The sequence below is a fragment of the Lissotriton vulgaris genome, chromosome 7 (assembly GCF_964263255.1).
Source record: "Lissotriton vulgaris chromosome 7, aLisVul1.2, whole genome shotgun sequence".
NCBI classification, from domain to species: Eukaryota; Metazoa; Chordata; class Amphibia; order Caudata; family Salamandridae; genus Lissotriton; species Lissotriton vulgaris.
This window is the reverse complement of record NC_141695.1, coordinates 1,520,875,819-1,520,901,472: the sequence shown is the minus strand read 5'-3', so window position 1 is coordinate 1,520,901,472 and position 25,654 is coordinate 1,520,875,819. Positions and strand designations below refer to the sequence as shown.

General features: G+C 46.8%; 1 protein-coding gene across 2 annotated transcripts in view; it reads left to right on the top strand.

Moving 5' to 3' along the window:
• Positions 1-25,654, top strand: part of LOC147705920 (deoxynucleoside triphosphate triphosphohydrolase SAMHD1-like) — a 1,309,615-nt gene that overhangs the window by 546,338 nt on the left and 737,623 nt on the right. The window lies entirely within an intron of this gene.

The following is a 25,654-nucleotide window of genomic DNA, read 5'->3' as shown; positions in this document are numbered from 1 at the left end:
AAATAGGACTGTTATCCATTGTTTTTATCCTCGTCTGTGTGTGTAATGTCACAGTAAAACAACCAAACCACCACTCCTCGTGGCACGATTGGGAGTGAATCACTTCATGGGAAGGATGCCGAACTACTGGACACGGTTATAGCCAACTCCTATAGGGCCATTTTCAACCTTCCTACATATGTCTCCCCTGCCCAGATTCGTTTGGAATTCGGCATTATCAGACAAACTCTAGAAAGGCGGAGCGCATATGTAGCAACCTGGCGCAAAATCCGCAATGCAGAAGCTGACTCCTTAAATGCCAACATATGGGCTGAGCTACTACGGCAACGTACATCGCCGCACAGAGTTTATCTTTTTTAATAAATTGAACTCCTAGGTTTGTCTAACACTTGGGAAACGCCTACAGACCTCCAGTCCTTCAAAAAATTTGCTAAAAAATCAGCACGTATCATCTCTGCGATTGAAGACAAGAAAGTCTTGGCAAACAGAGCGCACGGATGGACAACCCTGGGTGGATATGGCAAAATACAGTCACAAGCATACCTTAACATCGGGATGAAAATACAAGTCAAAGAACATTTTTTAAAACTGCGCCTTGGCGTAATCCCGATATTGCCACACTTGCCCCCCTGGTTGAGACCACCAGTTTTACAACAGTGTCGCCTGTGCAAGTCTGGCATGGAGGATATTGTCCACGTGATATGTATATGCCCGAGACTGAGGGACCTGAGGCGCAATCTCCTGCTCCCATCTTTTAAGTCACACACTCACACACTGTACGGACCTGCAGGCAGTTATACTATGTTTAACTGCCAGGTTGTGAAGTTCTTTGACTCATTAAAAAAAAGACTTGACACTGTTTGAAGTTCTTCACTAGCACCTGAGGACATTATTGATCTGTTTACAGCAATGCAGTATTCTTTTTGAAATTCCAAATACAGTTCAGTTTTTTAATGTCGTTACTGGTATTTTATATTTTTGTAAAGATTTTAATTAATCATGTACAAATAAATATTACTTACTTACATATTCATGTGCCATATACAGTCTGTATGCTATGTGCAATGTTTATGTAATGGCGCATCTGACAATATCTGTTCACACTGTGATTTAAAAGAACAATTTAGCTTTTTGCCTAGAAGCCCTTTCTGTTCACTTTGAGTGTACTAAAGTGCCAAATTGTAATTGAGGTACAGGCTTGTGCCCCACACTGTGATACTGTTGAAGGATATTCCTTTAAATATTTTGTTATGAAAAATACATGTTGACCACTGTCCGGCTGGACAAGTCACTTTAATACGGAATCCATTGTGTCTGTCTTTATTTAACACCTTGGCTGCTAGGCGTTTTCCCCCCCTGTGCTGGAAATTGCTCTTAGTATGTATTCATGACGAGCTCAGCTCGTCATCAGCACAGCTCAACTGTGCTTCATGACGAGCTGAGCTCGTCATCAGCATCGAAAGGGTTAATTCGTTTATGTTGTGTTGCATGGGTCCACTGTTGTTTTCATATGACTGCTCCCTGAGGTTCTTTGCTGATTGACTTGGGGCCCCTTGTTGTTTTGAAACACACTGAAGATAAGTGGGGGCAGTATCTGTGTCCGCTCCTCGCAGGGGATCTCCAGAGGGCCTACCTGGCTGCCACTCCGCTTGGAACCACCCCCTACGAAGAAGTAAAAAGGAGTATTCTGGAATGGTTGGGGGTAGATGAGGAAACCCACAGGATCCGAGCGGGCCCACAGTTAACCCCCAGGGCCCAGTATTACAGGGTGATAGACATGGCCGAGCGCTGGTTAAAACTCCTAACATCTTCCTAATAACAGATCCTGGAGAGTTTATTTAGAGCAATTTCTTAACTCGTTACACCCTTCCATTCAACGATGGGTTGGCCAACATACACACCTCAACCTGGAGAGGGCTGTGGCGATAGCTAATACATTTAATAGAGCCCAAGGGTTTCAAAGAGAGCGGGAAGAAGGGGCATGGAAACAAGCAGGGGGAACCTCACCCAGACCAACCAAACCTCCCTCGACACAAGAAAACCGGAGACTGTAACCCTGCCTCCAGGATTCCTACCCGTGTTTCCCCGACTTCCTCCCACTGTAGGACCCCAGTGCTTTCACTGCTGCACTTTTTTCCATATAGCCTGTTCATGTCCCCATGAAAGAAGAGCCACAGTACGGAACCCGCCCTCTTAGCCGCAACAGACGACATCCGCACCCTACTGGACAAAGGAGAAACAGCAGCACTCATCCTCCTCAACCTCTCAGCGGCGTTCAACAGTCTCTCACCGTACCCTAATACGCAGACTCCACGATGCAGTAATCCAAGACAAATCCCTCCACTGGAACCGCTCCTTCTTCTCTGGCAGAACGCAGCGGGTCAGACTTCACCCCTCCCTCCTCTTGTACCCTACACCAACCACCTGCGGAGTCCCCCAGGGGTCCTCCCTCAGCCCTATGCTCTTCAACGTCTACATGGCTCTGCTCACCCTGATTCAGCAGTAATTTCACAGTAATTTCTCAATGCAAAACATCATTTACCTCTATTTTACCGCTTTAAAGGTTATCGAACTTTGCCACCGTGTATCACTTCCAAGAGACTTTACATAAACATGAAATATCAAAATACAATTAATATTTAAGCCAATAAAGAGAGTTGTGAGTATTTTTAAAGGGTTTTATTTTCTAGTTAAAAGTTAAGGTTCTCTGAACCTTTGTTCATTTGTCAAATATCAATCAGGTTACAGAATTGAAAATAGGAAAAATAAAATGAATACAGAACATATTATAGGTTGCATACAAAGCATTCCATAGAGGAAGGGAATGAGGCATCAAATGTCAGTCAGAATTCTTTAAAGAGTTCAGGAAAAATATAATTCAAAAGTGAGTTTTGTAAGGCTAATCAATAATTAATCATTGGCAAAAATCTCCCATAAAGAGAAATAAATGCATAAGACAAATAAATCTTTTCAAACCTAATTAGTTAGTCAAAGCATGAACTTAGAATTTTAGAATCTAAATCTAAACCTGTTCCATCAGCTGCTTTCTCTGCCCTGGTCTTTTCAATCTCTCCCTATCTGTGTTTCACAGAGAGAGGCTGCCTTCCCTTCACAAGACCACAGAGGAAAAGTTATCTGCCTTGCCAAAAATATGACGTGCAAGGCTGGCCTATGCCTCTCTGCCCCCTCCACCCTCTCGTACGCCATCTCCTCCCATGCTGCACCTGCGATGTTTATGTATCTAACCCATATGATGTCTGGTCAGAATCTGCTCCTCTCCCTTCTCTTTTCTAAGCCAAAGGCTTAAGGCTGACACGCCCCCTATGGGGTCATTTTTTATACTCTTAATTCTTGGCTGACTATACTAATAATGTTGCAGTTTCAGTAGAAACTTGCACTGTGATTTGTTAGCATAGATGACATGAGGGTCTCACCATCTTGTTCTCATTGCAAATCCAACCCATACCAGTTCTGACAACGGAAGCGTTAATGCTTAATACAGTCATATGTTTCACCATCAATAATTATACAAATGTTGCAACATTTAGATTGAAAAATGTATCCGTCCATTTCCTTCTCGCGTTTACATCGCACGCAGGAATGACACTCTCCCACAAACACTGGTACTTTGGCACGGTGACAGGAGTGTACAGTTCATTGTGGCCTTGACCCATTTGTACTCACTTGAAGCACTTGGTAGTTCATGCAGCTGGCACAATCGTCTGCCTGCACATGCGTCTCTCATTCAGCACACTGCTAAAAATTCTCATTCATGCTGGAATCTTGGGCATCCATTTTATTTTGGGCTCAAAAATAAAACAAACACAAAAGAATATTAATTTATGAAATAAACCCCATTATGTTTACCTCCCCCATACTATTACCCTGTATTAGTTATTACCTAGCAAAAGTTATTAGTTTAAAGCAGCTTTTCTATTATTTGTGCACAATGTGCAATGTACAACATAGCATAAACATGCACCAGTGCAAATTTTGAAAGCGCAGATAGTTAATACATACTCATTGCAACATGCTCTAATGTTTTAGATAGTTTTTCATGCAAAATGCCTTTGCACCACGTGGTGCATTGTTGAATAATTAATACACATTATAAGAAAGATGTTTTATGAACTGAATATGCATTGTCTAAATATGCAACAAAGCCAAAGTCTCTTGAGATGGAAACAGGGATTGTAGATCTTATCTTCAAAGTTAAAGAGGAAACTGAAATCACGAGTTTTCTACACTGCAAAAACACATGTTAATTCAGCACAATGATGTGCTACTTTAAAAGTAAAAAAAAAACATTCTCTAAATTAAATGTACGTTCTATAGTGAGGTTAAATCTAAACTAGAAACATTAAACATCCATGATTAATTAATTAAGCATGGTTTTAAATGAAAGCATCTCAGACTGAAAGCATTTTGACCAGGCCTCATTTCATGTCTTTCACTTTGCCTGTAGCAAAAGTGGCACTTTAAAAAAGCATTTGACTAGGCCTTATTTCATGTTTCATATGCCATGTGTTTTCACTTGCACCAAAATCTGCGTGCCAGTTTAAATGCAGTCTGTCTGAAACACAAAACAGAGCAATGCTTAATCTTGATGAATCTAGCTCTATCAGCCCCCATCGTTGGAACCTACGGACTCAACATTGTGTCATATGCAGACGACACCCAACTCCTCCTCTCCCTCTCCAACGAACCCAACACCGCCAGACACAACTTTCGAGAAGGTATGGAATCCGTCGCAAATGGATGAAAGACAGCTGCCTAGAACTAAACACCAACAAAACGGAAGTACTCATCATGGGTCCAAACCCCGAAGCCTAGAACACCACCTTATGGCCCCCCACCCCCACAGACCATGCACGCAACCTGGAAATCATCCTCGACTCAGAGCTCAAAATGGACCGCCAGATTAACTGTCTTGTCCTCCAGCTTCCACACTCTTTGCCTCCAACGTAAGACCTTCAAATGGATCCCTCTCAAACACAGAAAGACCATCACTCATGCCCTGGTCACCAGCAGACTCGACTACGGCTACGCACTCTATACCGGAATGAACAAAAACCTCACCGCAAGCTACAGAACATCCAAAACGCTGCCACAAGACTGGTCCTTAACCTGCCAAGACACTGCCACATCTCGCGGCACCTGCGCACACTCCATTGGCTCCCCATCGAAACCAGAGTCCCCTTCAAGATGCTGACCCACGCTCACAAGGCTCTGCATGACACCAGACCAGCATACCTGAACAGCCAACTCAAATTCCACGCACCCCAAAGGACCCTACGATCAGCCCAGCTCTTCTACGCTGTGGTCCCCTGCACCAAAAAGACCAAATCAGGAGGCCTCTCCTTCTCCTTCCTCGCGGCCAAGGCCTGGAATGACCTTCCGCTCCACCTCAGACAGACAACATCTCTCCCCATCTTAGCAAGAAACCTCAAGACCTGGCTCTTCGACGGACCCCCTCCTTGATGGACTGGAACCTTCAAATCCCACCCCCCCCCCCAGCTCCTTGAGACCCTTACGGGGGAGTAGTCGTGCTTAACAAATTCCTGATTGATTGAAGAACCTATGGACGTGGGGTACGCCAGAACCCTCTATTGTGCAACCTCAGGAGATATCTCCCCATATCGGCAGGTGACAGTTACCGGGGAACCCCAAAACGCCCTCATTGACACAGGATGCCGACAAAGCCGTACCAGGAGGAATCCAGCATACGACGTGGTTCGTAAACATACAGTGCGTCCATAGAGATAGCAAAACCTGTCCTATGACTGAGGTGTCCATACAACATCAACCCACCGCTTCCCCTGTACCCCTCCGGGTAGGATTGATTCCAAGACTATTCGAACCATTAGTTTAGGACAATGGTTAACCCCACATGGATTGCTTACTCAGTGAGGACCGCAAAGAAAAAAACGGCTGGATAAAAACTGCGCCCTTTTTGCAAATACCCGACCCTGACTGGAATGAAGGAAGACCCGCAAACAGAGGAGAGCAGAGAAGAAGAACTGGACCCATACTGTTTCGACCAATTCTGGATGTGATCTCTGGGAACATGACAGAAATTTCCATTCGACACAACGAGAAGACCCCACACTCGAGAAGCATGGAATCAAGCAATAGAAAAGGAAGATCCCATCAAGTAGGTCCCCAGTTTTTTATCCAACATGGTTTACTTTATAGAAAAGGGGAAAAACCATGCCAACCCAGCTCTTAGTTCCCCACCTTTTAAATAAAAGGTACTATTTTTTGGCACACAGTCATCTATTAGGGGGACACTTTGGGGCTGAAAAAACAGAAAGGCATTCCAAGCCTGGTTTTATTGCCCAGTGATTTACCAACAGGTTCGGAAGTACTGCAAGGAATGTCCCATCTGTCAGAAAAATAATCAGTACATTCCACGCCGTGCCCCTCTACGACCCTTACCAGTAAAAGACTAACCTTTCACCAGGGTAGGGATGGACATTTTTGGACCATTCCTCCCCTCCCGCAGCGGGTATTGCGATGAGTTAGTCCTGGTGGACTACGCCACCTGCTTCCCTGAGGCTGTGGCCTTAAGACCTCACTTCTGGAGTTCCAAATGGCCCTTAAGACCGGCTGTTCTCATAAGCCTCCTGGAACTGTAAGTGCCTGGATACCCTATCATGTGATTAGCCACTCCTGATAATTTTTGAGAATTTTTTTATACCATATTTTATTGAATTTTAGAATAACTAAGCTACATATATTCACAATTATTAAACCGTAAAGCAGCCCAGACTTTAACAACATAACTACCATTGCCTCTGCACGCAATTCCACCCAACTCACTTGCCAAATCACATACCTTACCAATCATATTTTACCAGAGAAGTCACAGATTTCATTATCAAGAGACCACTGCTCATCAGCACTCTTAAATATGATACTCTGTATATAACCCAACCTCCATATATCTTTAGGTTTTTGGGAAGGTAGCCTATAGCAATGTGAGTAGGGCCCTCCAGACATTTGTCCATCCCTTTCATCCAGCTTCCTAGCAACAAGGGATTATCCAGCCCAGGACATGTCTCTTTTAGCGACATCTCAAATCGGTTGCTTTCATGGTCCATATTGATATGCAGGTGTTAAAATAAAAATGTCTTTGCTGTGTTGATTATTTATTGTTCTATATAAGTTAGCATTCGCAGCACCATTCTGTTTGGCTGCCATTTTGAACGATGATTAAAACTCATCTTTCTTTGTTGCGTGTTTATCTAGGTTCCTGATCGATACTGTGACCTTATGCCCCTATTCGGCTATAAATCCATTTATTCCCTATATTGGCATAACCGTTCAAGTGCGATTTTCTGAAAAGTCATCTCTGGCCTCACACGAACAGAGCCACATTCCAGCATAGTTCCCTCTGCCACTTCCTTTGCGACCAATTAGTGCAATGACAGAGCAACAGTCACTATCTGATATTCCTAGATAACACTCCGAGTTCTTCAACAAGATAAAAACTCAGCAAACCTGGAAATCCCCGCTTGCTATGTTTTGATTAGTAATGGAACTCTAATGAGCAACTGATAACTATCACTTCCTAGTGACATCTTTAATTGACGTCTTATGTCCAGCAAACTTGCGTCAAACCCGGCACCTGTCAGGTATAAATATTACCAACGTTGCCTTAAGCAAAGAGAGCTGTAAGCTGTGAGCAGTGAGCTGCAAGACCCCGTGTTGGTAAATCTAGCACTCTGTCGCTGCAGCCTGCTATCCTGTGGTGGTGAAGCTGCTGATACCATTATCGCCGCTAAAGCGCGAACTATGGTGCAGTACGCTTAAGGAGCTGAACAGCCGCCCCTCTGCGAAGACATCCAGCAGATTCCAGCTGCCCGCGGACGCTGTCCCCCCTCCTTCCTCGACGCGCTGAAGAGAAGCCGCTGCCTTTCTCGTGCAGAGAAATCCAGTCCCGGCGCTTCCGGTTTACCCTCGCGGGTGACTGGGATATCGAGAGAGACCCCTGAAGGAGATACCAATCCTCCATCATTCTATTCAGAGGTATGGTGTTGACTAAACCCTTAGACGAGAATTCTTGAAACAAACCTTGGCAAAACCAACTTAACTTAAGCTACTTACTTACTCCCCTTTTCACGTGTTAGGCTTAGGTCAGGCACACTGGGGTAGGCTTAGTTAGAAGCACCAGTTGAGTATGTTAGCCTAATGTATATATGACTGTATATATGTTTTATTACTTTTAACCATTGTATGGCTAAGAAACCATATCAATGCTTTTACAGTTCTATTTCGCAATACTTATCTTACTGTACGTACTTTTTATAATAACAATTATTACAATTGTGGCAATACATTTCTCTTGTACGAGAAGAAAGACTGTTCAATAAATGTTAACCCTTTATTGACAAACGCCCGTCTCTCTATTCTCTACATCTCGTGAAAGTAAACTGCACTAGACTGACTGAGTGAAATACAGGTCTATTGTTTCACACGACCCTAGAGATTGACTCTTGATCTGAGGAGCAAAGTTGTCATGTTGCACGGTTGTTGGAAAACTGAATCCCTTCTTGTCTGTGCCAGGGAAGCTGATCACTTCCTATGCAGAGAAGAAAGTTTCCAGTGACCTCTGAGCTAGTTGGTAACACAACCCAATTAAGTTTAGCATAGTCAGTGGAGGCCTGGAATATCCGCAGTTCCACGTCGATACTACTGTTTGTTATTCCAATGCGCAGGGCCTAGTGGGAAACTAGGAACTACACTACATCTTTTCCTGAAAAATGCATTTTTTGGTACGTCACATTTGTCTTTTCTCTATGAATACACTGTTCTTATTAGCTCATACCTTTCCCACTAGATAGAGGCCTTCTCTCACTAGTCTACAGGTGGCCACAGATGGGGTGACATTGACTAATAGATAGTGTGTGCTTGGTCTCAGGATCGAAACTTATCCTTCTGTACTTCTTTGTGTAGCTGTATCTGCCTGGAAAATACCATTGTAGGCGTGCTGTCATCATGTTTGCTGATGTCAGTCCCTCTGCAACAATCCTAAGAGACTGGGCAGACTGGGTCCACTTGAGTGTATCTGAATAAATATATTGGTTTGTATTCTCTACTCTCTGACCGAATCTCAATTTGTATGGAAGGCTGAAAGGTGGGCGTGAGTGATCCGGGTGACCCTAATCGGGTCATTTCCTTCAGTTGGCACCCGAACAGAGACTCCGATGGGTGAGTGACCCATCCCCTCCTGAGGACGGGTGGGGAGGTCGAGGCCATCGTCTGGTCGAAAGGATGGATCAGGGATCCCTGCACAAGAGAGTTCTTGTACTCGCAGTAGCCCCTTCCGTCCCGCTGGACGGTGCCTCACCCAGCGATCATCCAGACTGAGGTCCTGAATGGCAAAATCCTTGTATCTGACGGTTTGGTCTGAAGAGTTGGCAGTGGAGAATACATTTGTTAGACCAGCATACATCAGTTGAGTTTGTTTTTGTTTTTTTGTGGATATGGCACCATTTCGGTTTGTATTTGGTACGTTCTAAGGACCGGTTTTGGGTGAAAAGTATATGCAAATACTTAGCCAGGCAAAAGTAGTGAATTTGTTTTCTTTTGAGAATGCCTGGAATAAGTAAACTGGTTTCTTTCTGATGTCGTTGTTCTGCTGATGCGTGACTGGAGGAAAGTAAGCAAGCGCCTCCAGAAGGCACTCCGAATTTTAATATGTATGTGAAGCATGGCCTTGGCCCTATTATGTTCAGTACGCTATAGCACAAATATACGAGGGACAATGCCGAGTTGCAGTGGCCTTTGGCGGGCACTTTTGATGAGCAAAATTTTGAGTATTTGCAAGAACAGCTGTTTAAGAAAAGAAGTAGAAAGTCCATGTTTGATTCCCTTAGAATGTGGCATTAAGCAGCTAAACAGAGGCGAATGAAAGCAAAGAAAGATCCCCCGGAAAGGGAGAATGCAGACTTTGACTCAGAAGGCCGTAGCATATGACCGGGGAAAGCAGGAAAAGGGTATTGAATGTGAAGATAGAAGGTTTGGTTTACAGATTGATAAATCTTATGTGGCCCAAGAAGACAATGATACATTAGTGGAAGAATTGTTAGATACTAAACCCCCACCACCATATGCCCCGCAGAGGATATATCCCGCTAATCCCTCACAGTCCCAGCCACCCGTTTCTTCTGTCTCTGCTGTTTCTTCTCCTGCTACTGTTGATCAGACTGCTTTGGCCACGGCACCTCCTGTTCTTTCTTTTTCCTTGCCGTCTGTGACAACTATGACTGTTAGTACTCCTACCACACCTATTCTTTCAGCGTCCCTATCACCAGCTTTTACACCTGCGACGCAGCCAGCAGCGACTATTATTGTCTGTTACTTCTGTTGCTACTACCACTCTGTTTTTTCATCCCTCGCCATAACTGAGTAGTGGGACACCGGTACATGGATTTGAGAATAGAGACTGGACGAAATTTAAGGAACGTATGAGGCCGTTAGTACGATCTGGTGTGGGAGATAAAGAGAAAAGTATATGAGCTAATCAGGCTGCCCAGTGATCTCGTAATCCCATTTACAGTGTGGAGGATGTTTGGGGTACAATGCAAGATTTTGAACCCTTTATACAGCAGCATGCTCTTAAGCACATGTAGGCGACTTTGATTGGTCTTTGGCAGCAGTGTTTTGAATCAGAAGCACCTAAGATTTTACATGATATTAGAGATAGTGTGTATGTTAGTGACTTGAGCCCAGAACAAGTTTTTAGTTATGTTACGACAATAATAGCCTGTAGGGAAAGACTGCATGAGAAGAGCCCCAAGTCTGTATCCAGTTTCCGATGAGAGAGGTTCATCCTATATATCACCCGAGATTCCAGAGTTAACGGATGGCGGGTTAATGTGACTCGAGCACCAGTAGCAGTCAGGTTTCAAGAACAATGGGTTTATACTCCATGGAAAAGAAGTGAGGTTTTATCCCTTAAAACTCTTTTGCCTGACCATAGAAAGAACCCCACTGCGAGTTGGCTGAAGCTGCTTCTTTAACGGTAATGACGCTGGCTGACATTGAAATGTTCTTTGGTCTTCTTGCTCCGTTTGATATTTGGAGACAGGTGCATAGTCAAGACCATGTTGCAGAGTTGGGAGGTACGTGGGACTAATTTAAAGTATGGATTCAGGAACGTAAGCCAGGTGATAAGCCTAGAGCAGAGATTCTTGCTTTGCCAAGATTGAATGGGATAAGTTAACGGTTTGTCGACAAAAGAAAGATGAGAGTGTGTCAGATCTTTTTACTCTGTTTAAAGATCTATTCCTGGATTACAGTGGCCAGGAATTGTCTATTGAGGAAGGTGTTTGATTATTTGTTAATAGATTTGTTTCTTATCTACTTACTGAAATTCTGACTCAATTGCAGGCTTCTGAAAGTACTTGGTCTACTTCTTCTCCTTCAGTTACTTTGAATATGGCACAATATTATGAGCATAGGGATAATGATGAAAAGGAGAGGACAGAGAAAAAGCATAAGGATTTGAAGACAAAAGTGTTGTTGCAACAGGCTTTTAGAGGGAATGGTAGAGGACGTGGTAGTTTGACCCAACAGCTTCCACACACTAGTCGGCATAGCAAGTGTCCTGTGCTTTTGCTGAAGGTAGCAGCCCCCAGAAGGGAAGTGTATGTGGAGCTGGGGGGGGAGGGGGGGGGCAGGAAGGGCTCAGAACGCTGCTGCCTCACAGGCTCATTTTGATAATAACTTTGATGATCCTCGGGATGGATAGTACTACCACGATGATTATGATGTGGATGAAGTGACTGGAGTGTCTTACCGATAGGACAGCCAGGGACGAAGTGGGGGACCAGTTCTGATACCTGTGGATCAATGTGGTCCTTCAGTAACAGCGGAACTGCAAGTTTTGAGTAAGGAATTTTTAGTGGACATGGGTGCGTCGAAAAGTTCTGTTTCTCGAAATATGGTCCCTGGGGCTGCTCTCTCCTGCCATAATACACTTTTGTTCGTTTTTTCTGGCGTACCGGTTGTAAGCCCCATTTCAAGACCTCTTGAATTGACTATTGGTCTTTTTACTTTGGATTCACCCTTTTTGCCGACATCTAACTGTGGTGAGAAATTGATGTGTTTGGATTTGTTGCAAAAACTGCATGCCACGATTTATTGTCCCCCAGCGTGTCTGTATGACAATGGGTCCAGATGTGGTGTTCACTAAGCAGTGTCTGTCCAAAGATGCACCCCTTCCTGTTAAATTTAAAGATGTGCCACCCACTCTGTGGGCAACGTGTCACAGGCGTGGAATTTCAATAAAGGTTGTCCTAAACCTATCCTCAACAAGGTTTATTTGGAATGGTGCAAGATGCCCACTAGACTAGTGGACAGCATATGCCAGGCCAACTTCTTCACATAAGGTACCGGTGCTGGATCTTGGCACCATGCGAGGTAAGAAACCCTCTCTCTGCCCAGAGTCGCCCAAAGTCATGTGCAACTCCAAAGGCGTACTGACTGTCAGTATAAATATTGACAACCAGTCCCTCACTCAATTTGCAAGCTCGTATTAGGGCAATGAGCTCGGCAGCTTTGGCCGACTGATAGGGAACTTGTAATGTCTCAACAACCATATGCAGCGTGGTAATAGCACATGCATCAGTTGTAGTGCCATTCGGTCATTTAAAGCAAGAGCCATTGACATATTGTTCCCCTTGAGGGTCAGATAAGGGAACATCAGTCAAGTCTACCCGTCCTTTCATCTCTTCTGTCTGGAAGATACAACCATGTTTATCAATCTCATCATTCTCAGAAGGGAGGGGCAGTAACGTGGCTGGGTTCAGAGTGGCACATCTTTTGATCGTAATGGGTTTAGCGAACAGTGTCAATTCATAACCTGTCAGACGTGCTTGTTCTTGTTCTGTGTCTTTGTCTTATTCTAAAGGGTATCCACAGCATGGGGTACCATGACTGTAAGGTTAGTAGCAAGTTTGAGTCCAGCCGATTGTCTTATGAAGACAGCCTCGGCCGCAACCGCTCTTAGACAGCTCGGGAGGGCTCCTGCGACAGGATCAAGCCCAGCAGAGAAATAAGCACACAGCTGTTGCTTATCTCCAAACTTTTGTATTAAAACAGAAAGTGCAAAACCAGCCATCTCATGAACCTTTGAGAGGATAGGGATAGACATTGTTGGTCCCTTAAACCCTCCAACAGCATCTGGACACAGTTACAACCTAGTGGTGGTGGACCATGCCGCTAGGTATCCAGAAGCTAGTCCCCTTAGGACCACTACAGCTCTTGTAGTGGCTAGGGCCCTTCTGGGAGTCTTTTTAAGAGTGGGGTTTTCCAAAGAGGTCTTGTCGAACAGAGGTGCAAAGTTCATGACTAGCTACATCCCTATAATGTGCAAAAAGTGTGCTGTAAACTACAAGTTTACCACACCCTACCATCTACAGTGCAATGGGCTTGTTGAAATGTTCAATAAGACCCTCAAGGGTATGATCATGTGACTCCCAGAAAGGCTCATGCAAAAATGGGATGTCTTACTATCCTGCCTTCTCTTTGCCTACAGAGAGGTTCCTCAGAATGGGGTGCTCTACAGCTCATTTGAACTTCTGTTTGGGCGTCCAGTTAGGGGTCCATTGTGTCTGGTTAAGGAGGGCTGGGAACAGCCTCTCAAACTTTCTAAACAGGGTATTGAGGACTATATCCCTGGCCATTGTTCACGCATGGCTGAGTACATGAAGGCCAGCAAAAACCTTGAGCCCAGCTAGGAGCTTCAGAAAGCTTGGCATGACAAAAAGGCTGCTGACCAGCCGTGCCAGAAAGTATGGGTGCTTGAGCCTGTGGCCCCAGGAGCCCTCTAAGACAAGTGGCGTGGCACCCATACCATCCCTGAGAAAAAAGGTAAGGTCACCTATTTGGTGGACCTAGGCACTCCCTGAAGTCCTCACAGAGTTTTTCATATGAACTGCCTAAAGCCTTTTGTTGCCAGGGCTGAAGTGAGCTTGCTCATGGCAACTGAGGAGGGACAGGTGGAAGAGAGTGACCCTCTCCTGATCTCCTCTCTCAGGACCCTGTTGATGGGTCGGTTGATGGAGTAGCCTTGGAAGGCAGCCTCACTGACCATCAACAAGCTTATTGTAGGCAGGTCCTCAATCAGTTTCCCCAGATGTTCTCTCCGACTTCAAGGCAAACCTCCTGGTGTGCCCATGCAGTGGACACAGGTGACACTCTGTTTATAAAGAGTAAAATCTACAGACAGCCTGACCATGTCAGAGACTGCATCAGGACTGAGGTCCAAAAGATGCTGGAGTTAGAGGCCATTGAACCTTTTGGATAGCCCTTGGGCTGGTCCTTTGCCAAAACATCACACCCATGATGGTAAGAGAGAAATTAGGTTGTGTGTAGACTACAGAGGTCCCAATGCATTCACGCGGACTGATGCCCATCCAATTCCCAGGGCAGATGGGCTGATTGATACTCTGGCCTCAGCCAAGTAGCTCAATACATTTGACCTGACTGCTGGCTACGGGCAAATCAGACTCTCTGAGGATGCCAAGCCAAAGACAGCAATTTCAACCCCTAGTGGGCATTATCAATTTATTGTAATGCCTTTTGGTTTGAAGAGTGCACCTGCCACATTTCAGAGGTTGGTGAACAAGTTTTCACAGGTCTGGAAGCCTACATTGTAGTATCTATAGATGATATTGCTGTCTTGAGCTCCACCTGGGAATATCACTTGGCCCACCTCAGTAATGTTCTTAATGCCCTGCAAAAAAGGCAGGCCTCACTATCAATGCCACAAAGGGCCAGATAGGGCAGAGCAAGGTTGTGTACTTGGGAAATAGTGTAGGTGGAGGCCAGGTTCAGCCATTGGAGAGCAAAATCCAGACCATAATAAACTGGGTTGCTCCCACTACCCAGACTCCGGTCAGAGTTTTCTTGGGCCAGACTGGGTACTACAGGAGTTTTTTTTTTTTAAATATTTGATTGCCTTTTTTTCATCATACATTTCCATATGATTAATGACCAATAAACATCTCCCTCCGCAGTAAAATTGTACATAGTACATCCCATGGCATACATGATAAACATCTTACATCGTAGAAACTTACACTACAATAGATTACATTACTGTCTTAGCATCCCTCCCAGAACCAACAACATCATATTATTCATTTTCGTAGTTCAGTCTATTCAGCCCTTCCTACGATCACGGGCTAGCCTCAGGGGTTGAGGTCGTTTGTGGAGGCTCACATATGTTCGCCCGGAATTCGTTCCATTTTCCCCAAATTCTGGACCATGTTTTTGGGACATCTCCTGTGGGTGTAGACCGCCCTCTCAGCCACCATTGTGACATCCATGTCCCTTTCCCACTGTTGATGCGAAGGCAACCCCCCAGAGCCCCAGTTCTTGGCTATATTTCGTTTGGCGATCGTCGTCCCAAGCGTGGCCCAGTTCTGCAGTGCTAAACTAAAATCAGTAGGTTGCCAGACATTTAAGAGGCAGCATCTGGGATCTCGCCGGACCTCTGCACCCCCCCCCTCCGAGATCTCATTCATCACCCGTTCCCAATAGGATTGTATACCCGGACAGTCCCATATAATATGATAAAATGTGCCAGTTTGCCCACACCCTCTGAGGCAGAAAGGATTGGGGTGTGCCCAAGCTTGTGTAGCGTGGTACATGGGTAATATATACGATGTAGCACTTTGAGCTGTATGAGTTTTAACCTAGATGGGATCGCTGCCTCACGGGCCGATGCCAGTGCGTCCATCCAATCGGTTTCCTCCATGTCCCCCATGTCTGGCTGCCACCTTTCCTTCAGTGTCGCCATGGGGTCTGGTTGGTTATTTACCAGCTTACGATACGTCTGTGAGATGGCCTTTTTGTCCATATAGTCTGTGAGGAGCCTGTCTTCCAAGGGTGAGGACTCCGCTAGTGAAGTGTCTGGAGGGATAGCGCTGTGGAGTGCGTGTGTGATTTGGATATATCGATAGAGTTCTTTCTCCGCCATCCCATATTTTTCCCCCAGCATTGCGAAGGAAAGGATCTCACCATTCACCTAGAGATCACCTATTTTGGTAATGCCGATATGGTCCCATTGCCTAAATACCTTAGTGTTGGCCAGGGTGCCCAAACGTCGAGTCTCACAGAGGGGTATAACCAGCGTCAGCACTCCTTCCCACCCCAGTGCCCTTTGAGCAGTGTGCCATATTTTAATTGTGTGTGCCGTCGGGCCTGTGAGTGTGCTACGTCTCTTGTTGGTGTAAAGGGCTTTCATCAGATGTTATGCTGGTAGAAGATATCTATCTATTCTGAATGCCGGTTCGTCCTGTGGGAAGTGCAGCCACTGGTTTATCACCATTAGTTGTGAGGCCCAATAGTATAATTTAACATTAGGTAATGCAATGCCTCCATCTTACCAGCTACGTACTAATTTGTGTTGCGCTATGCGGGGCGGTTTCCCGTCCCACAGCAATGTGAATATTTTGGCTTCAATTGCTTTAAAATAAGAGGAGGGGACCGGGAATGGGGTATTCTGAAGGACGTAGAGGAACCTAGGCAGGGCCAGCATTTTGAAGAGCGCCTCCCTCCCCAGTAATGTCAACGGAAGGGTTCTCCAGTGTTTGACGTCTGCCCGGAGCCTTGCCAGCGGCTTCATCAAGTTTTCTTCCATAAAGGTGTTCTCCTGCGGGGTAATATATATTCAATAATATTTAAATCCCCTGGTCGCAATTTGCAACTCACAACCTCGGGGGAGCCTGGGAGTAGGACCATGCACCACATAGAGCAGTGATTTTGTCCAGTTGATAGTATATCCTGACACTGTCCCATATGTCGTAAAGATGTCCAACAGAAAGACCAGGGATCTTGCCTGGGATGTTAAGTATATTAACACGTCGTCCGCATAAAGCGAAATCCGGTCTTCCCAGTCCGCCTCCCACCTCATCCCACAGATAGACAAATCCTGCCTTATCCATGCTGCAAGTGGTTCCAGCATTAGGGCAAAGAGGAGCGGGGACAGCGGACTGTCTTGCCGCGTCCCCCTCTCCAATGTGAATTTGCTACCACTTGTGCAAGGGGTGCTGTGTATAATAGTCTGATCCATTCGCAGAACTTTGGACCGGACCCCAACTTTCGGAGTACTTCCAACAAAAACGGCCATTCCACAAGGTCAAACGCCATTGTGGCGTCTAATGAGAGGATGGCCGCATCCTCTTGGATCAACTGTGTCCGAGCCATTACCCCATGCAGGCGTCTTAAATTAAGGGAGGTGTTGCGTCCTGGCATAAAGCCCGACTGGTCTGGATGAACTATCGTCTTAAGGTGTGGCTGCAGTCGGAGTGCCAACACTTTGGCCAGTATCTTGACTACTGCGTTTATTAGGGATATTGGGCGGTACGAAGAGGCAGACGCTGCAGGTTTACCTGGTTTATGTATTGCCACGATCGGGACTAATCTTTGGTCCCTGGGCAATGTCCCCTGTCCCAGGCATTCATTATACATATTAAGTAGATGGGGCGTAATCTTACCTGTCACTTTTTTGTATAACTCTACTGGAAACCCATTAGGTCCCATTGCCTTTCCCGTGTGAAGCGCTGCCAGTGCCACCCCCAACTCTGCTGCCGTTATATCTACCTCCTGATCTTGCATGGCCTCCAGTGGTAGTGTAGGCATTTTTATGACTTTGAGAAACAGTATGTTTTCGTCTACCGTGGCTGCAGCACGCGGTGTGTACACCTTTTCATAATAAGTTGCCAGCTCTCCCACAATGAGTTGGGGATCAGTCGTCATGGTACCGTCCTCTAACGTCAGTTGGGCAATCCATCTTCTCACCTTCTCCCTTCTTTCCAACCATGCAAGCATTCTCCTAGTCTTATCACCCAGCTCATACAGCCTATGTAAGGTATCGGAGTGTCTGACCTTTGTGGCTTCCCATGCATAAGCCCTGAATTCTTGGGTCGCCAGTGTCAGGGTTTGTGCTGTGGTATCAGTAGGATTTGCACTATGTGCTACCTCGGCCCTCTGCACTGCTTCTTCTAAAGTTTCTAGGTTCTTCCTGTGGTCTTGTTTATGACTAGTGATGACCGAGATGGCTTGACCCCTTATCACTGACTTATATGCCTCCCATAAAATGCCCTGCAAATCCACCGATTGTGCGTTCTCTGTAAAGTACTGTTCAGTGGATTTCACTAGGGCCTTAGCTTTCTTAGGGTCCTTCAGGTATCCGGGGTAAAGCAGAAACATTCTTTTCCTCCCAGGAATCTGTGCAGTGTATAGTAATTGTATAGGCGAGTGATCTACAGGAGGTTTGTTAAGGGACATGGGTCCATAGTGACTCCCTTTAATTATATCACCTCCAAGAGAATGCCTAAAAAGGTTCAGTGGACAGTTAGTTGTCAGAAGGCATTTGATGACTTGAAACAGGCCATGTGCTTTGCTCCCAGCCTGCAAAATCCTGATTACTCCAAAACCCTCATTGTCCAGGCAGATGCTTCTTAGATAGGTGTAGGTGTGGAGTGCCACAACTGAATGCAGATATCCAGGACCAACCAGTAGCTTTTATAAGCAGAAGGTTGACCCCCCAGGGAAAAGCATTGTTTAACTATTGAGATGGAGGCCTTTGCTGTGTTTTGGGCCTTGAAGAAGTTGAGCCCATACCTCTTAGGTGCTCACTTCATTGTTCGGGCATACCATAAGCCCCTCTTCTGGCTTAAGCACATGAAGGGGGAACACCCCAAACTTTTGAGGTGTACCATTTCCCTACAGTGGATGGACTTTTCTGTGAAACATAGACCTGTAAGTAACCATGCCAACGCAGATGTACTCTCCAAATGTTTCCACTTAGAAAATAAAGACTCAACTGGGCAAGGTTAGTCTCATTTCGTTTCGTTTGGGGGGTTTTGTGTAGGAAAGTTGCATCTGTTTTCATGGCTACCCCCACTTTTTGCTGCTGTCAGTATGTTTTTTTTACTATTCTGGCTTTGATCCTGCTAATCAGAAACCCGGCCACTGTGCTTCCTCCCTACATTTGACATGGTACCTCCACAAATGCCTACTGGTGTACCCTTGTAAGTCCCTAGTATATGGTACTAAGGTACCCAGGGCATAGGTACACCAGGGGTCTCCCATGGGCTGCATCATGTATTATGCCACCCATGAGAGATCACTCTAACTTTGACCACAGGCCTGCCATTGCAACCTGTGTAAGCTGGTGCTAGTAGCACTTACAACAGATAAACATGTTCTTATATCTGAGGTTACTACACAAAACCTGTAGGCCACCCTTCAGGCAGGCCTTTCAATCCTGAAGGGAGGGTGCTGGGTTATAAGTGTGAGGATGCCCCTACATCAGCAGGACACCCCCTACAAATCTTGTAGTCGATTGTCCAGGCTTTGTAAGTACAGTCAGCCATTCTGATGCATATAGTGGCCATGCATCATTACGCAATGGCTAACTATATAGTGGATGTGCCGAACCTGGGCATGGTTGGTATAAAACATGTTGAAATCCTACCGCAACACCTTTACTGATGTTGGAGGTATGATTCCATCTACTAGGGGGGTCTCCTCTAGGAAGTCCCCAGTACTCCGAGTAACAGTCTTTCAGGGTCATTTAGCAAGCTAGTGCTGCTGCTGACCACATTCACAATTCTGCCCTCCTGCTGCTGAGCTGAACTCGAGCAGGGGAAAGTAGAACAATTGGGTTCCTGTCACAGAACGTTGTGAACACCTCTCAGGCAGGACTTAGTGTATTGGGCTGGGTGTGCTTGCCAGCGCCACCGAGTCCTTTGAAGGGCACATTTGGTACCCTCCATGCATACTCTCATTAGAGCCAGTTCTGGAAGCCCTTGGCTCTTGCTCTGGCATGAAACTAGACAAAGTACATGGGAGAATTTTCCCGTCTATCCAGCCCCTCCTCTGGGAGGGACCTTTGAGGCATCCTAATCCCTTTCAAGGGCTTACCTGTGGGTGGTTCCTCAGATTTGTCGCGGGACAAGACTCAAGCCTGAAACCACTTCACTCTTCGACCTTCTGGACACTTGGACTTCGTCTGGAACCGAGAATGCAACAAGGAAGACTCCTGCTGCTCCTGATCTTGTTGTTCTACAAGTCTTTTTCAGGGTCTGTGTCTGTGCTTCTTCCAGGATCTTCAGCAGACCTGTGGGCATCAAGGACACCCAAAGTAATCTCCCTTGGAGTGAAAGAGTCACTCCCCTGGATCTGCAAGCACCACAACAAAAGCTGACCGGTCTACTGCTTCTGACACTCCACGGACTTCAAAAGGCTCGGCAACGCTGTTGAGGCTTAACCTGTTATCCACACTGCAATTTTGAGGCCAGTATCCCTCATTGGATCCGCTGTGACCAAACCTCTGTGCAACTCTTCAGCTTAACGTTGCCGGGGCTTGTTGTCCCTGCAGTCCAGTTATCTTCAGGGTACAAGAAGCTCCAGCCTCCAGCATCTCTTCCTGCCAAGATCTTCGTTCTCACCACATCCTCTGCCCCTTGGGCCAGCACCTTTGGTGAGCTGCTTGAGGTTCTCTTGCGACTCCTGTGCCTTTGGCTTCTTGAGTCCTCTTCAGGGTCTGCTCTTGCTTCAGTGGGCTCCCCTGCTGGTTCGGGGCCTGCTCTGACTTTCCTGCATTGGTGAGTCCCTTGGACCTTGCTGGTCCCATCATTGCTCCTTCATTGTTGTCCACATCGGTTGCTGCTGCCAAAGCTTGTTGGTGCTTCCGACGGACACTGACCCCATGGCTCTCGAATTCTGATGTGGGACAGCCCATGAGTGGCTCCTGGTCTTACTCAGCATTGCCTGGTCCTCACAGCTGTAGCGACAAGGTCACTGTCCGCTCTTCTTCACCTTTCGTCATCGGTGGTCATTGCTCTTTTGTGCCTCTTGGTCACTCATGAGTGGCATAGACTCTGTCCCCTCTGCTGGCAGGTTCATCTCTTCAAGAATCCACACTTGGATTCCACCAGACTCTTGCACAGTCTTTGCCAGTGGCATCTATACTGAAGTTCTCCATTGTGGTCTACAGCAGTTTCCAACGTCACTTTTTACCTTTGCACCCAACTTCCCTGGTGTAGGTATCCCTGTCCCTCTTTATTACATGGCTCGGGACTTCTAGTGTGGAGCGTATCGACGTCAGCGTGGCCACTTAGTAGACGACACGGATGTCACAACGATGCCGATGCCTACAATGTAACGCAGAGTTGACCGACTTAACCTATAGCCGCGCAGGGATACTATTATCAAAATCTTCGATCCAGCCTGACGCCTAGAATTTCACACGTAAGGAATGTGTGACTAGATAATGCCGCCACCAGTTAAGGCATTACTGAAGACTAGTAACTTGTTCGGGCCTTTTTTCAATGTTTTGACATTTCTTTTGAAGTTTACTTCCTGCTGTGTTGAATTTGTCCTCATGCAATTCTGTTATTAAGCCCTGTGGTACCAGTCACCGGCCACTGTCAGCGATGGACCTGCACCTCATGTGCCTTTGGTGTTTGGAGAGTGACCCCGACACCAAGGTGTGCTCCGATGGCTGGGCCTTGGCTCCAAAGGCTTTGAGCAAGCGGTCCCTGAAGCTGCTAGTGGCTCATCATGGGACTTCATGGTGTTCAACATCCCGGTCAAGTAAGAAGACGAAGCGTTCTTTGACTTCTCAGTGTCCATCTGCTGACGAGACAAAGGAGCCTCGGCATTCTAGGGCTCGTTCTCCAGAACTTGCACCTGATCTGACTCTGCGTGCTCCTGAATTTCCGATGGCTGGAGCGACCCCCACCCAGATAAGAGTTCTGTAGGGCCGTCTGCCTTGTTTGTGGGCGGTCCGACCCAGAAGACCTGCCTTTAGTCTGATGGGGCTCCTTCTGGTTCTGTGCTGGTGTCCCCTTACTTCAGTGGGGCCCCCAGGATCCATTAATGAATTAGGACCTGCGCTGGTTGAGCTATCTTGAGCTTCTTCAGTGCCAGTCTGATGCCAATGCTCCCTTCCTCCCGACGCCGATGGGGGTCCTGCCTCTGAGATTGGAGTCAGAGCCCTATTTTCTTCGGCTTGGCCTCGGGGAAAGACCATGGCTATGGAGGAGGGAGCATCCTACGCAATGGTGGTGTGTGGTGCAGCTAAGGTCCTTGAGCTTCAGTTGCCCACGGTGGCAGTCAAGACTAATATCTTACCGGAGGTGCTGCAAGTGGGAGACTCCATGTTGGAACCCTTTCTCCTGTTCAATGACACCCTCACTTATGTCCTTTTGGGTACCTGGTCCAAACCCAACCCAGGGACTCCTGTAAAATGGACGAATGCCAGCTGCCATTGCCCCACACCTGGGGACTCAAACTTCCTCACCCAACCTAGGTGGTCCAGGCTTCTTCTTCTCAGGATGCGTTCCCTTCTGCATCCCTGGACAGGGAATCAAAGAGGCTGGATAGTTGAGGCAAAAAAAAGAATACTTCCGCCAGCCTTGCATTGTGGTTGGTAACAATGAATACCTATTAGGCCATTACTCTCAATCCCTGTGGGAAACAGGTGCGCAAGTGCTGCCGCAGGTCCCGGAGGAGGCCTGGGCTATCCTCTCTCAAGCAGCATTTGACGGGAGGGATGTGACAAAAGATCATGGGATGTCCAGGCTTCCTTCATGGACATGGCTTTTGATGGCACCTGTCTCTTTGTAGACAATGCAGATATGGCCCTGGAGCGCTTTAAGGACTCATGGACTACAGCCAAATCCTTGGGCCTCTCAGTGACCACACATCCCCATCTGCTTTTTGCCCCTTCCGTGGCTAAGTAAGGGGCTTTCAGCCACGCCAGCCACAAGACCACACAAGTTTGGCAACCTCTGCGCAGCCGTGGGCATGGCTTGTTTCGACCCGTGGGTCGGGCAGCAAGGGATCTGGTCAGTCCCCCCACCTCCTAGTCTGCACCTTCAAGAACATGGGCAACCAGTTGGTGGCAGGATTAGCTACCAACACCACCACTGGCAAACCGTCACATTGGACAGGTGGGTTGATGGAGCTAATCCCTCCCCTTCGAGACAACCCTTCCCTTGGGTGTTCACCAAGGTGATGGCAGTGATCGCAGGGATGCCAGTCTTCCCCTTTCTAGACGACTGGCTGCTGAATGCGGGCTCGCCCCAGGCTGTCATCTCCCAACTCCAGACTATGGTCAGCCTCCTGGGCATTCACTATCAATATGCCAAAATAGCACCTGATTGCCTCTCAGAAACTCCCTTTCATCAATGACACACTGCAGTTTCGGGACTTTCCTCCCGAGCAGTGAGTCCAGGATTTTCAGGCTATGATACCGATGTTTCAGCCTCTATCCTGGATTTCTGTGAGAATGGCTCTGAGGCTACTGGGTCTCATGGCCTCCTGCATCCTGCGTGTGACACACACCAGATGGCATATAAGGGCTCTGCAGTGGTCCTGAAGTTCCAGTGGGCGCAGCATCTGGGGAATCTCTCTGACCTGGTCCAGATCTCAGAGGAAACTGTGAACGATCTGCATTGGTGGCTCACAAACTGCAATTGGGTCAGGGACAGACCTCTCTCCCTTATCCAACCATATCTCACATTATTGACAGATTTATCACTCCAGGGATGGGGTGGCCTTCTGGAAGTGGTGGAGATCAGTGGACTCTGGCCTCCAGTGAAATCAGGCCTCCACATCAATTTGCTGGAACTCCTGGACGATCCAAATGGCATTGAAAGCCTTTCTACCCCCCATTAAGGGAAGGCCGATGCAAGGGTTCATGAAAACACCACCACCATTTGGTACTGCAACAGATAGGTGGGGTAGGGTTGTGGACCCTTTGTTGAGAGGCCCTGTGCCTCTGGACATGGCTGGAACACCACGGCATCTCTCTTGTGGTTCAACATCTGGCAGGTTCTCTGACTGCCAGAGCAGACAAATTCAGCCAAAGATGTCTAGCGTATTACAGATTGTGTCTCCATCCAGACGTGGTGCAAAGTCTCTTTCAGCAGTGGGGAGAGCCTTGGTTAGAGAGTGTGGTATCCCGAGCTTCTGCGCATGCCCAGCAATCCTCCAATCAGGCTGCTCCTTCAGGAGGATCTTGTGTCGCAGCAGCAGGGCAGGGTTCTCCACTTCAACCTGTCCATTCTCCGTCTTCTTGCGTGGGGATTGAGCAGCGACAGCCAACAGCTTTCGACCTTCCTCCCGAAGTCTGTAATGTCTTCTGCAGCTAGGCGCCCCTCCACCAAGATGGTGTATGCCTGCCGTTGGATAAGGTTTGTGGCATGGTGTGCAGAAATATCTGTCAATCCACTTTATTCCTGTTTCTGAGGTTCTGCTTTTCCTTCTTTCTTTTGCCCAGTTGGTCTCTGCTCTGTGCACTGTTATGGGCTATCTCTGTGCCATTTCTGCTTTCATATGATTGCCTGACTAACCCTCTTAGTTCCAGTCCCCCAGTTGTACATAGGTTCCTCAAGGGTCTTCCTCATTTTTCCCCTCAATCATTCATTTTGCCTCAGTGGGACCGGAACTTGGTTTTAACTTATTTAATGTGCGCTCCTTTTGAGCCTCTACACAATTGTCCTCTCCAGCTTCTCACCAGGAAAACAGCCTTTCTTGTGGCGATTGCATCTACCCGCAGAGTAAGTGAGCTGCAGTTCTTATCATCTAAGCTGCCTTACCTCTCATTCTATCCCGACAAAGTAGTGCTTTGCACTTGGGCCTCCTTTCTTCTTGAATTGACTACCCCATTTCATGTAGGCCAATCTATCACCTCGCCTACCTTTTATGCTCCTCCACATTCCTCAAAGAAAAGGAGCAACTCCACCGTTTGGACCCCAAAAGTGCATTGTCGTTCTACCTTGACCGCACAGAAGTTCTGGGTGGACGACCAACTCTTTGTGGGGTATATTGGTGCAAAGAAAGGTTGGGCTGTGCAGGAGTGGACCATCCTCAGATGGATTGTGCTATGCATCAAAATCTGCTATGCCCTGACCACGAAGCAACCTCCTGAAGGATTGAGGGCTCATTCCACCAGAGCTAAAGCGGCCACTACTGCGTTAGTATGCAAAGTTCCGGTCCTGGATATCGACCAGGCAGCAACGTGGGCTTCCCTGCACACTTTCACCAAACATTAGTGTCTGGACAGTCACAGCCGTAGGAATGGGCACTTTGCCCATTCGGTCCTGCAGGACTTTCTCGTTTCAAATTAGTTTGCAGACCTACATCCAAGATGGTATTGTTTGGGTATCTATTCTAATGTGAAGGATCTGCGGTTAAAAGTCTCTATCAGCTGAACAAGTTACTTACCTACGGAAACTCCTTATTTTGTAGAGACCATATCTAGTTGCAGATTCTTTACCAACCCACCCATCCACCCTGCTCTGCAAACGTGTTTCTAGGGACCCTTTTAGGGCCCTAGTTTTGACACCCATAGTGATCAGTGTGATTCATGACTCCCCACTTCTGGCGTGGAGAGTCATGAAAAGTAACTGACATCTGCACACCTTTTTGGTGCACCTACGACTGACACAGAGCTGATTGACGCCGCCTACTGGCATGCAGGGGTACTGCTCATGAAAAATCTTCTGCATCCAGTATGACGTCTGGGGAAATTCTAAGGTAAGGAATCTGCAGCTATTTATAGTCTCTACCAGATAAGGCATTACCGAAGGTAAGTAACTCATACAATATGACTGACTGA